This window comes from Arachis stenosperma, chromosome 2 (genome assembly GCF_014773155.1).
Source record: "Arachis stenosperma cultivar V10309 chromosome 2, arast.V10309.gnm1.PFL2, whole genome shotgun sequence".
Classification (NCBI taxonomy): domain Eukaryota; kingdom Viridiplantae; phylum Streptophyta; class Magnoliopsida; order Fabales; family Fabaceae; genus Arachis; species Arachis stenosperma.
The window spans coordinates 48,820,208-48,832,174 of NC_080378.1; the positions used below are offsets into that span (position 1 = coordinate 48,820,208).

General features: G+C 37.8%; 1 non-coding gene across 1 annotated transcript; it reads left to right on the top strand.

Moving 5' to 3' along the window:
* Positions 1–7,597: 7,597 nt before the first annotated feature.
* On the top strand, positions 7,598–7,705 carry LOC130963948 (small nucleolar RNA R71). The gene has a single exon (XR_009080063.1). It is a non-coding gene; the product is annotated as a small nucleolar RNA R71 (small nucleolar RNA).
* Positions 7,706–11,967: the final 4,262 nt, after the last annotated feature.

Here is an 11,967-nt window from a genome sequence, read left to right on the forward strand (position 1 = left end):
AGAGAAGCTCTCCATAATTGGATCTCCTCGGAACCTTGGAAGAGGAATGAGAAGATCATGCTCGAAATGCTCTCTCATATTGGATTAGGTTGGGGGTTGGATGGATATTGTGACATTTAATCTTACCAATACCTTGACCTATGAATGTGTGTGGTATAATCAGTGACCAAACTTCATCTCTTTCCATGAGCAATTAAATCAAGGAATTGGGAAATTATTCAAGCTTAGAGAGATTGGATTGCCAAGGAATTGGGGTCCAATCACTTAAGATTGCCAAGGAGATCAATGAATGCATTGATTGAGGAAGAGATGAGAATGAACTTGATCCGGAGGATTGCAATATCTCTTGATCCAAATGTTCATTTTATTTTTTGTTCTTACATTTACTTTTCTTGCCATTTTACTTTTCTGCACTTTATTGCTTTCTTTACTTTTATGCCATTTACATTTTCTTTTTACTTATCACTCTAATATGATTCGTCTAACTAAGATAATTAATTAACCATTGATTGCTTAATCCATTAATCCCTGTGGATTTGACCTCACTCTATTGTGAGTTTTTACTTGACGACAATTCGGTATACTTGCCGAAGAAAAATTTGTTGAGAGACAAGTTTCCGTGCATCACCAGCATAGACCCCATCACCACTGTTTTATTTGCTGCTTGAAGACAAGCAATCAGTCTAAATTGGTGTGCGAAGGGAGAAAAGTAGGAGAAAAAGGGCAACAATAATGAAGATGAACTACAAGGTGGTAAAGTTCCTTTTTCCTCTATCTTATTTCTAGTACATTCAATTGCATGATTGTCTTCTATTTTCTGTGAATGTATGTGTGCTTGCTCCTTGTGAATAGGCATAGTTCGATATTTGATTTGTAACATGTTGCTATGATATCATGATTACGATCTTGAATTTTACTTGCACCCAATATTTCTAAGAATGCAACAAAGAAATCATTCTTTTGAAAGGATTGAAGAATTTTATAAATCTTGGGGCAAGTAAAAGATTAAGAGGAGTGGAGGTTCTGACTGTTGGTGCACGAAATTATGATCATCAACAACGGCACCAATGGGTTTGGTGCTCTAAAACGTGAATCACAATTTGTCACAACTTCACACAACTTACCAGCAAGTGCACTGTGTCGTCCAAGTAATACCTTACGTGACTAAGGGTCGATCCCACAGAGATTGTTGGTATGAAGCAAGCTATGGTCATCTTGTAAATCTCAGTCAGGCGGATTCAAATGGTTATAATGGTTTTCGAATATAAAATAAATAAAGCATAAAGTAGAGATAGAGATACTTATGTAATTCATTGGTGAGAATTTTAGATAAGTGTATGGAGACGCTTTGTCACTTCTGAATCTCTGCTTTCCTACTACCTTCCTCCAATCCTTCATACTCCTTTCCATGGCAAGCTGTATGTAGGGCGTCACCATTGTCAATGGCTACTTCCCATCCTCTCAGTGAAAATGGTCCAAATGCTCTGTCACAGCATGGCTAATCAGCTGTCGGTTCTCGATCATGTCGGAATAGAATCCATTGATTCTTTTGCGTCTGTCACTACGCCCAACAATCGCGAGTTTGAAGCTCGTCACAGTCATTCAATCCCTGAATCCTACTCAGAATACCACAGACAAGGTTTAGACTTTCTGGATTCTCAAGAATGGCCACCAATAATTCTAGCTTATACCACGAAGATTCTGGTTAAGGAATCCAAGAGATATTCACTCTAGCTTTCGCTTGTAGAATGAAAGTGGTTGTCAGGCACGTGTTCATAAGGTTGAAGTACGAGTAATATCTTAGAATAAGAATAAGCTTGAATTGAATAGAAGAATAATAGTAATTGCATTAATTCTCAAGGTACAGCGGAGCTCCACACCTTAATCTATGGTGTGTAGAAACTCCACCGTTGAAAATACATAAGTGATCAAGGTCCAGGCATGGCCGAATGGCCAGCCTCCAAAGTCTGATCAATAGTCCCCTAAGATGAACAATAGATTAAAACTAAGACCAAAGATGTCTAATACAATAGTAAAATCTCCTATTTATACTAGACTAGTTACTAGGGTTTACAGAAATAAGTAATTGATGCAGAAATCCACATCCGGGGCCCACTTGGTGTGTGCTTGGGCTGAGCTTGAGCTTTACATGTGCAGAGGCTTCTCTTGGGGTTAAACGCCAAGTTGTAACGTGTTTTTGGCGTTTAACTCTGGTTTGTGACGTGTTTCTAGCGTTTTACTCCAGAATGCAGCATGGGACTGGCGTTGAATGCCAGTTTGCATGGTTTAAACTCGAACAAAGTATGGACTATTATATATTGCTGGAAAGCTCTGGATGTCTAATTTCCAACGCCATTGAGAGCGCACCATTTGAATTTTTATAGCTCTAGAAAATTCATTTAGAGTTTAGGGAGGTCAGAATCCAACAGCATCAGCAGTCCTTTTCCAGCCTGAATCAGATTTTTGCTTAGGTCCCTCAATTTCAGCCAGAAAATACCTGAAATCACAGAAAAACACACAAACTCATAGTAAAGTCCAGAAATGTGAATTTTGCATAAAAACTAATAAAAACATCCCTAAAAGTAGCTAGATCCTACTAAAAACTACCTAAAAATAATGCCAAAAAGCGTATAAATTATCCGCTCATCACAACACCAAACTTAAATTGTTGCTTGTCCCCAAGCAACTGAAAATCAAATAGGATAAAAAGAAGAGAATATACTATAAATCTCAAAATATAAATGAATATTAGTTCTAATTAGATGAGCGGGACTTGTAGCTTTTTGCTTCTGAACAGTTTTGGCATCTCACTTTATCCTTTGAAGTTTAGAATGATTGGCATCTATAGGAACTTAGAATTTCAGATAGTGTTATTGATTCTCCTAGTTAAGTATGTTGATTCTTGAACACAACTACTTTTATGAGTCTTGGTCGTGGCCCTAAGCACTTTGTTTTCCAGTATGACCACCGGATACATAATGCCACAGACAAATGACTGGGTGAACCTTTTCAGATTGTGACTCAGCTTTGCTAAAGTCCCCAGTTAGAGGTGTCCAGAGCTCTTAAGCACACTCTTTTGCTTTGGATCACGACTTTAACTACTCAGTCTCAAGCTTTTCACTTGGATCTGCATGCCACAAGCACATGGTTAGGGACAGCTTAATTTAGCCGCTTAGGCCTGGATTTTATTTCCTTGGGCCCTCCTATCCACTGATGCTCAAAGCCTTGGATCCTTTTTACCCTTACCTTTTGGTTTTAAGAGCTATTGGCTTTTAGCTCTTGCCTCTTTGTTTATAGAGCTATTGGCTTTTTCTGCTTGCTTTTTCTTTTTCTTTCTCTTTTTTTTTGCCATTTTTTTTTCTTTCGCAAGCTTTGTTCTTCACTGTTTTTTCTTGCTTCAAGAATCAATTTTATGATTTTTCAGATCATCAATAACATTTCTCTTTTTTATCATTCTTTCAAGAGCCAACAATTTTAACTTTCATAAACAACAAGATCAAAAATATGCACTGTTCAAGCATTCATTCAGAAAACAAAAAGTATTGTCACCACATCAATATAATTAAATTAATTTCAAGGATGAATTTGAAACTCATGTACTTCTTGTTCTTTTGTATTAAAAATATTTTTCATTTAAGAGAGGTGAAGGATTCATGAAATTATTCATAGCCTTAAGACATAGTTACTAAATACTAATGATCATGTAGGAAAGACACAAACATAGACAAACACAAAGCATAAAATCGAAAAACAGAGAGATAAGAACAAGGAAGTTAAGGAATGAGTCCACCTTAGTGATGGTGGCGTCTTCTTCTTGAAGGACCAATGATGTCCTTGAGCTCCTCTATGTCTCTTCCTTGCCTTTGCTGCTCCTCCCTCATAGCTCTTTGATCTTTTCTAATCTCATTGAGAATGATGGAGTGCTCTTGGTGTTCCACCCTTAGTTGGTCCATGTTGTAAGTCAAGTCTTCTAGAGAAGTGTTGAGTTGTTCCCAATAGTTGTATGGAGAAAAATGCATCTCTTGATGCATCTCAGGGTTTTCTTGATGATAAGCTTCCTCATGCGTCTCTTGAGATCCATGAATTGGCTCTCTTGTTTGCTCCATCCTCTTCTTAGTGATAGACTTGTCCTCTTCAATCAGGATGTCTCCTTCTATGACAACTCCAGCTAAGTAACATAGATGGCAAATGAGATGAGGAAAAGCTAGCCTTGCCAAGGTAAAGGGCTTTTCGGCTACTTTGTAGAATTCAAGAGAGATGACTTCATGAACTTCTACTTCCTCTCCAATCATGATGCTATGGATCATGATGGCCCGATACACAGTTACTTTGGATTGGTTGCTAGTGGGGATGATGGAGCGTTGGATGAACTCCAACCATCATCTAGCCACAAGCTTAAGGTCCAGTCTTCTCAATTGAACCGGCTTGCCTTTTGAGTCTATTTTCCATTGAGCTCCCATGAGGACTTGGTCCAACCTTTGATCAAAGTTGACCCTTCTAGTGTAGGGGCGTGCATCTTCTTGCATCATAGGCAAGTTGAATGCTAACTTTACATTTTTCGAACTGAAATCTAAGCATTTCTCCCAAACCATTGTGAGATAATTCTTTGGATTCGGGTTCATACTTTGATCATAGTTCCTAGTGATCCATGCATTGTCATAGAACTCTTGAACCATTAAGATTCTAACTTGTTGAATGGGATTGGTCAGAACTTCCCAACCTCTTCTTTGAATCTCATGTCGAATCTCCGGATACTCTTTTTTCTTGAGCATGAAAGGGACCTCAGGAATCACCTTCTTCTTGGCCATAACTTCATAGAAGTGGTCTTGATGGACCTTTAAGATGAATCTCCATCTCCCATGACTCGGAGGTGGAAGCTTTTGTCTTCCCTTTCCTCTTTCTAGAGGTTTCTCCGGTCTTAGGTGCCATAAATGGTTATGAAAAAATAAAAAGCTATGCTTTTACCACACCAAACTTAGAATATTGCTTGCCCTCGAGCAAGAGAAGAAAGAATAGAAGAAGAAGAAGATATGGAGGAGAGGGAGAGAGGTGTGTATTCGGCCAAGGGGGAGAAGAGAGGGTATTGTTGTGTGAAAATAAAGAAAGATGGAGGGGTTTATATAGTGGAGGGAGAGGGATGGGGTTCGGTCATTTAGGGTGGGTTTGGGTGGGAAAGAGATTTTAAATTTGAAGGTAGGTGGGGTTTATGGGGAAGAGTGGGTGGATGTGAGTGGTGAAGAGGTGATGGGGAAGAGAGATTGAGGTGATTGGTGAAGGGTGTTTGGGAAAGAGTGTTATTGGATTGTGTGAAGAAGAGAGAAGTGAGTTGAGGTAGGTGGGGATCCTGTGGGGTCCAAAGATCCTGAGGTGATCCTGTGGGGTCCATAGATCCTGAAGTGTCAAGGATTTATCATCCCTGCACCAAATAGGTGTGTAAAACGCCCTCTGCCTGCAATACTGGCATTTAACACCAGGCTGAAGCTTGTTTCTGGCGTTAAACACCCAAATGTAGCATGTTTCTGGCGTTTAACGCCTACCTGATGCTTGTTGCTGGCGTTAAACACCAGCTTTCCTCAATGTGCAATCCTGGCATTTAAACGCCAGATTGCTGCTTGTTTCTGGTGTTCAACGCCAGATTCATGCTCTGTTCTGACATTAAACGCCAGCCAGATGCTCCTTACTGGCGATTAAATGCCAGTAGGCTCTTCCTCCAGGGTGTGCTGTTTCTTCTGCTATTTTTTATTCTGTTTTTAATTTTAGCAATTGTTTTGAGACTCCACATGATTATGAACCTAATTAAAACATAAAAGAATAATAGAAATATAGATAAATAAAAATTAGGTTACCTCCCAATAAGCGCTTCTTTAATGTCAATAGCTTGACAGTGGGCTCTCATGGAGCCTCACAGATGTTCAGAGCATGATGAGTGCCTCCCAACACCAAACATAGAGTTTGAATATGGGAGCTTCTCAACATCAAACTTAGAGTTTGGTTGTGGCCTCCCAACACCAAATTTAGAGTTTAATTGTGGGGGCTTTATTTGACTCTGTATTGAGAGAAGCTTTTCATGCTTCCTCTCCATGGTTGCAGAGGAATATCCTTGAGCTTTAAACACAAGGTAGTCCCCATTCAATTAAAGGACTAGCTCTCCTCTGTCAACAGCAATCACAGCTCCTGCTGTGGCTAGGAAGGGTCTTCCAAGGATGATGCACTTATCCTCCTCCTTCCTAGTGTCTAAGATTATGAAATCAACAGGGATGTAAAGGCCTTTAACCTTCACTAACACATCCTCTACCAATCCATAAGCTTGTCTTATTGACTTGTCTGCCATCTCTAATGAGAATGTGGTAGCTTGTACCTCAAAGATCTCCAATTTCTCCATTACAGAGAGTGGCATAAGATTTATACCTGACCCCAGGTCACAAAGAGCCTTTTCAAAGGTCATGGTGCCTATGATACAGGATATTAAGAATTCACTAGGATCTTGTTTCTTTTGAGGTAGAGTTTGCTGAACCCATATATCTAGTTCACTAATGAGCAAGGGAGATTCATCTTCCCAAGTCTCATTACCAAACAACTTGGCATTCAGCTTCATGATGGCTCCTAGATATTGAGCAACTTGCTCTTCAGTTACATCTTTATCCTCTTCAGAAGAAGAATAGTTCTCAGAGCTCATGAATGGCAAAAGGAGGTTTAATGGAATCTCTATGGTCTCTATATGAGCCTCAGATTCCTTTAGGTCCTCAATAGGGAACTCTTTCTTGTCTGGGAGACGTCCCATGAGGTCTTTCTCATTGGGATTCACGTCCTCCCCTTCCTCTCTAGGTTCGGCCATTTTGATTATATCAATGGCCTTGCACTCTCTTTTTGGATTCTCTTCACTATTGCTTGAGAGAGTACTAGGAGGAGTTTCAGTGACTTTCTTACTCAGCTGACCCACTTGTGCCTCCAAGTTTCTAATGGAGGACCTTGTTTCACTCATGAAACTTAAAGTGGCCTTAGACAGATCAGAGACTATGTTTGCTAAGCTAGAAGAACTCTGCTCAGAATTCTCTGTCTGTTGCTGAGAACATGATGGAAAAGGCTTGCTATTGCTGAGCCTGTTTCTTCCACCATTATTAAAGCCTTATTGAGGCTTTTGTTGATCCTTCCATGAGAAATTTGGATGATTTCTCCATGAGGAATTATAGGTGTTCCCATAGGGTTCACCCATGTAATTCACCTCTGCCATTGCAGGGTTCTCAGGATCATAAGCTTCTTCTTCAGAAGATGCCTCTTTAGTACTGTTGGATGTATTTTGCCATCCATTCAGATTCTAAGAAATCATGTTGACTTGCTAAGTCAACATTTTCTTCTGAGCCAATATGGCATTCAGAGCATAAATTTCAAGAACTCCCCTCTTCTGAGGCATCCCATTACTCACAGGATTTCTCTCAGAGGTGTACATGAATTGGTTATTTGCAACCATGTCAATGAGTTCCTGAGCTTCTGCAGGCATTTTCTTTAGGTGAATGGATCCACCTGCAGAATAGTCCAGTGACATTTTAGAGAACTCAGATAGACCATAATAGAATATATCCAAAATGGTCCACTCTGAAAGCATGTCAGCAGGACACTTTTTGGTCAACTGTTTGTATCTTTCCCAAGCTTCATAGAAGGATTCACCATCTTTTTGCTTGAAGGTCTGAACATCCACTCTAAGCTTGCTCAACTTTTGAGGAGAAAAGAACTTGGCCAAGAAGGCCGTGACCATCTTATCCTAAGAGTCCAGGCTATCTTTAGGTTGTGAGTCCAACCATGTTCTAGCTCTGTCTCTTACAGCAAAAGGGAAAAGCATGAGCCTGTAGACTTCAGGATCTACTCCATTAGTCTTAACAGTCTCACAGATCTGTAAGAACTCAGTTAAAAACTGATAGGGATCTTCTGATGGAAGTCCATGAAACTTGCAGTTCTGTTGCATCAGAGCAACTAGTTGAGGCTTCAGCTCAAAATTGTTTGCTCCAATGGCAGGGATTGAGATGCTTCTTCCATAAAAATTGGAAGTAGGTGTAGTATAATCACCAACCATCCTCCTTGCATTATTGTTGTTGTCATTATTTTCGGCTGCCATCTCCTCTTCTTTTTTGAAAATTTCTGCAAGGTTGTCTCTGGATTGTTGTATTTTAGCTTCTCTTAGTTTCTTCTTCAGAGTCCTTTCAGGTTCCGGATCTGCTTCAACAAGAATGTTCTTGTCCTTGCTCATGCTCATATGAAAAATAAGGGAACAGAAAATAATAATAGGGATCCTCTTTACCACAGAAGAGAGATTCCTTTATGTGAGTATAAGAATAAGAGAATAGAAGAAGGAGAAGAGAAAAATTCGAACACAGAGGGGAAGAGAGGGTTTGAATTTTGAGATGAAGAGAAGTCTTAGTAAATGAATAAATAAATAAATAGAAGAAGAAGAGAGAGAGAAGTTTTCAAAAATTGTTTTTGAAAAAAAGTTAGTGATTTTCGAAAATTAAGAAAAGAAATAAAATTAAAATTTGAAACAATTAGTTAATTAAAAGAATTTTGAAAAAGAGGGAAGTTATTTTCGAAAATTAGAGAGAAAAAAGTAGTTAGGTAGTTTTGAAAAAGATAAGAAACAAACAAAAAGTCAATTAGTTAGTTGAAAAAGATTTGAAAATAAATTTTGAAAAGATAAGAAGTTAGAAAAGATATTTTGAAATCAAATTTTTGAAAAGATATGATTGAAAAGATATTTTGAAAAAGATTTATTTTTAAAATTGATTACTTGACTAACAAGAAACTAAAAGATATGATTCTAGAACTTAAAGATTGAACCTTTCTTAACAAGAAAGTAACAAACTTTAAATTTTTTAATCAATCACATTAATTGTAGTAAAGTTTTCGAAAATTATGAAATAAAGATAAGAAAAATATTTTGAAAATCATTTTTTTAAAATTTTCGAAAAATAATAAGAAAAATGAAAAAGATTTGATTTTTGAAAAAGATTTTGAAAAGATAGGATTTTTAAAATTGAAATCTTGATTTGACTAACAAGAAACAACTTATTTTAAAAATTTTTGACTAAGTCAACCCAAAGATTTCGAAATTTATGAGTAAAAGAAGGAAAAGATATTTTTTATTTTTGAATTTTTAATGAGGAGAGAGAAAAACACAAATATGACCCAAAACATAAAAATTTTGGATCAAAACACAGGATGCATGCAAGAACACTATGAATGTCAAGATGAACACCAAGAACACTTTGAAGATCAAGATAAACATCAAGACTTATTTTTGAAAAATTTTCAAGAAAGGAAAAACATGCAAGACACAAAACTTAGAGTTTTTTCATGCTTAGACACTATGAATGCAAAAATGCATATGAAAGACAACAAAAGACACAAAACAAGAAAATATGAAGATTAAACAAGAAGACTTATCAAGAACAACTTGAAGATCATGAAGAACACATGCATGAATTTTCGAAAAAATGCATAAATTTTAAAAACATGCAATTGACACCAAACTTAAAAATGACTCAAGACTCAAACAAGAAACACAAAAATATTTTTGGCTTTTATGATTTTATTAATTTTTTTGGTTTTTTCGAAAATAATTTTTGGAAAAACGAAAACAAAATAAAAAATTTTTTTGAAAGATTTTTGAAAACTTTTTGAAAAGAAAATTACCTAATCTAAGTAACAAGATGAACCTTCAGTTGTCCAAACTCAAACAATCCCCGGCAACGGCACAAAAAATTTGGTGCACGAAATTGTGATCATCAACAATGGCGCCAATGGGCTTGGTGCTCTAAAACATGAATCACACTTTGTCACAATTTTGTGCAAAAACTTGGTGCACGAAATTGTGATCATCAACAATGTCGCCAATGGGCTTGGTGCTCTAAACGTGAATCACACTTTGTCACAACTTCGCACAACTAACCAGCAAGTGCACTGGGTCGTCCAAGTAATACCTTACGTGACTAAGGGTCGATCCCACGGAGATTGTTGGTATGAAGCAAGCTATGGTCATCTTGTAAATCTCAGTCAGGCGGATTCAAATGGTTATAATGGTTTTTGAATATAAAATAAATAAAGCATAAAGTAAAGATAGAGATACTTATGTAATTCATTGGTGAGAATTTCAGATAAGTGTATGGAGATGCTTTGTCCCTTCTGAATCTCTGTTTTCCTATTGCCTTCCTCCAATCCTTCATACTCTTTTCCATGGCAAGCTGTATGTAGGGCATCACCATTGTCAATGGCTACTTCCCATCCTCTCAGTAAAAATGGTCCAAATGCCCTGTCACAGCATGGCTAATCAGCTGTCGGTTCTCGATCATGTCGGAATAGAATCCATTGATTCTTTTGCGTCTATCACGACGCCCAACAATCGCGAGTTTGAAGCTCGTCACAGTCATTCAAACCCTAAATCCTACTCAGAATACCACAGACAAGGTTTATACCTTTCGGATTCTCAAGAATGGCCGCCAATAATTCTAGCTTATACCACAAAGATTCTGGTTAAGGAACCCAAGAGATATTCACTCTAGCTTTCGCTTGTAGAACGGAAGTGGTTGTCAGGCACGCGTTCATAAGGACGGATGATGATGAGTGTCACAGATCATCACATCCATCAGGTTGAAGTACGAGTAATATCTTAGAATAAGAATAAGCTTGAATTGAATAGAAGAATAATAGTAATTGCATTAATTCTCGAGGTACAGCGGAGCTCCACACCTTAATCTATGGTGTGTAGAAACTCCACCGTTGAAAATACATAAGTGATCAAGGTCCAGGCATGGCCGAATGGCCAGCCTCCAAAGGCTCATCAATAGTCTCCTAATATGAACAATAGATTAAAACTGAGACCAAAGATTTCTAATACAATAGTAAAATGTCCTATTTATACTATACTAGTTACTAGGGTTTACAGAAATAAGTAATTGATGCAGAAATCCACTTTCGGGGCCCACTTGGTGTGTGCTTGGGCTGAGCTTGAGCCTTACACGTGCAGAGGCTTCTCTTGGGGTTAAACGCCAAGTTGTAATGTGTTTTTGGCGTTTAACTCTGGTTTGTGACGTGTTTCTAGCGTTTTACTCCAGAATGCAGCATGGGACTGGCGTTGAACGCCAGTTTGCGTCATTTAAACTCGAACAAAGTATGGACTATTATATATTGCTGGAAAGCTCTGGATGTCTAGTTTCCAACGCCATTGAGAGCGCGCCATTTGAAGTTTTGTCGCTCTAGAAAATTCATTTAGAGTTCAGGGAGGTCAGAATCCAACAGCATCAGCAGTCCTTTTTCAACCTGAATAAGATTTTTGCTCAGGTCCCTCAATTTCAGCCAGAAAATACCTGAAATCACAGAAAAACACACAAACTCATAGTACAGTTCAGAAATGTGAATTTTGCATAAAAACTATTAAAAACATCCTTAAAAGTAGCTATATCCTACTAAAAACTACCTAAAAACAATGCCAAAAAGCATATAAATTATCCGCTCATCAACTGTATAATTGTGTATTGAGGTTGCATGTTTGTGAAAACTTGGATGGGAGCTCATAGACAGGAAATGAAGTTTAGAGAAGTTTTATGGAATTTCTCAAATATCTATTGATCCAAAAAGCAGTAACAAAAGAAAACAAAAGAAAAAGAATAACAAAGAACAAGCCCAAGGCTCTGAGCATTAATTACTAGGAAGAAAAAGAAAGAAACAAGAACTCAAAGAGTTATTGTCCTAGTTAAATGCTTGTGGTGGATTTGTGTCAAAGAGAGAGGCTTGAGCAAGTAAATCCTAAGGGGTTCTTCAACACCTAATACCTTAGACCAACTGGTTTGGGAGTATTGATTGAAAGCTTATCTTAAAAAGCCGCTTTGAGACATGACACCTAAAGTCAAGGCCAAGATACAAAACGAAATGAAAATTGCTAGAAAATAAGGGCTGCTTCAAATGTGACAATCTATAAAGAGG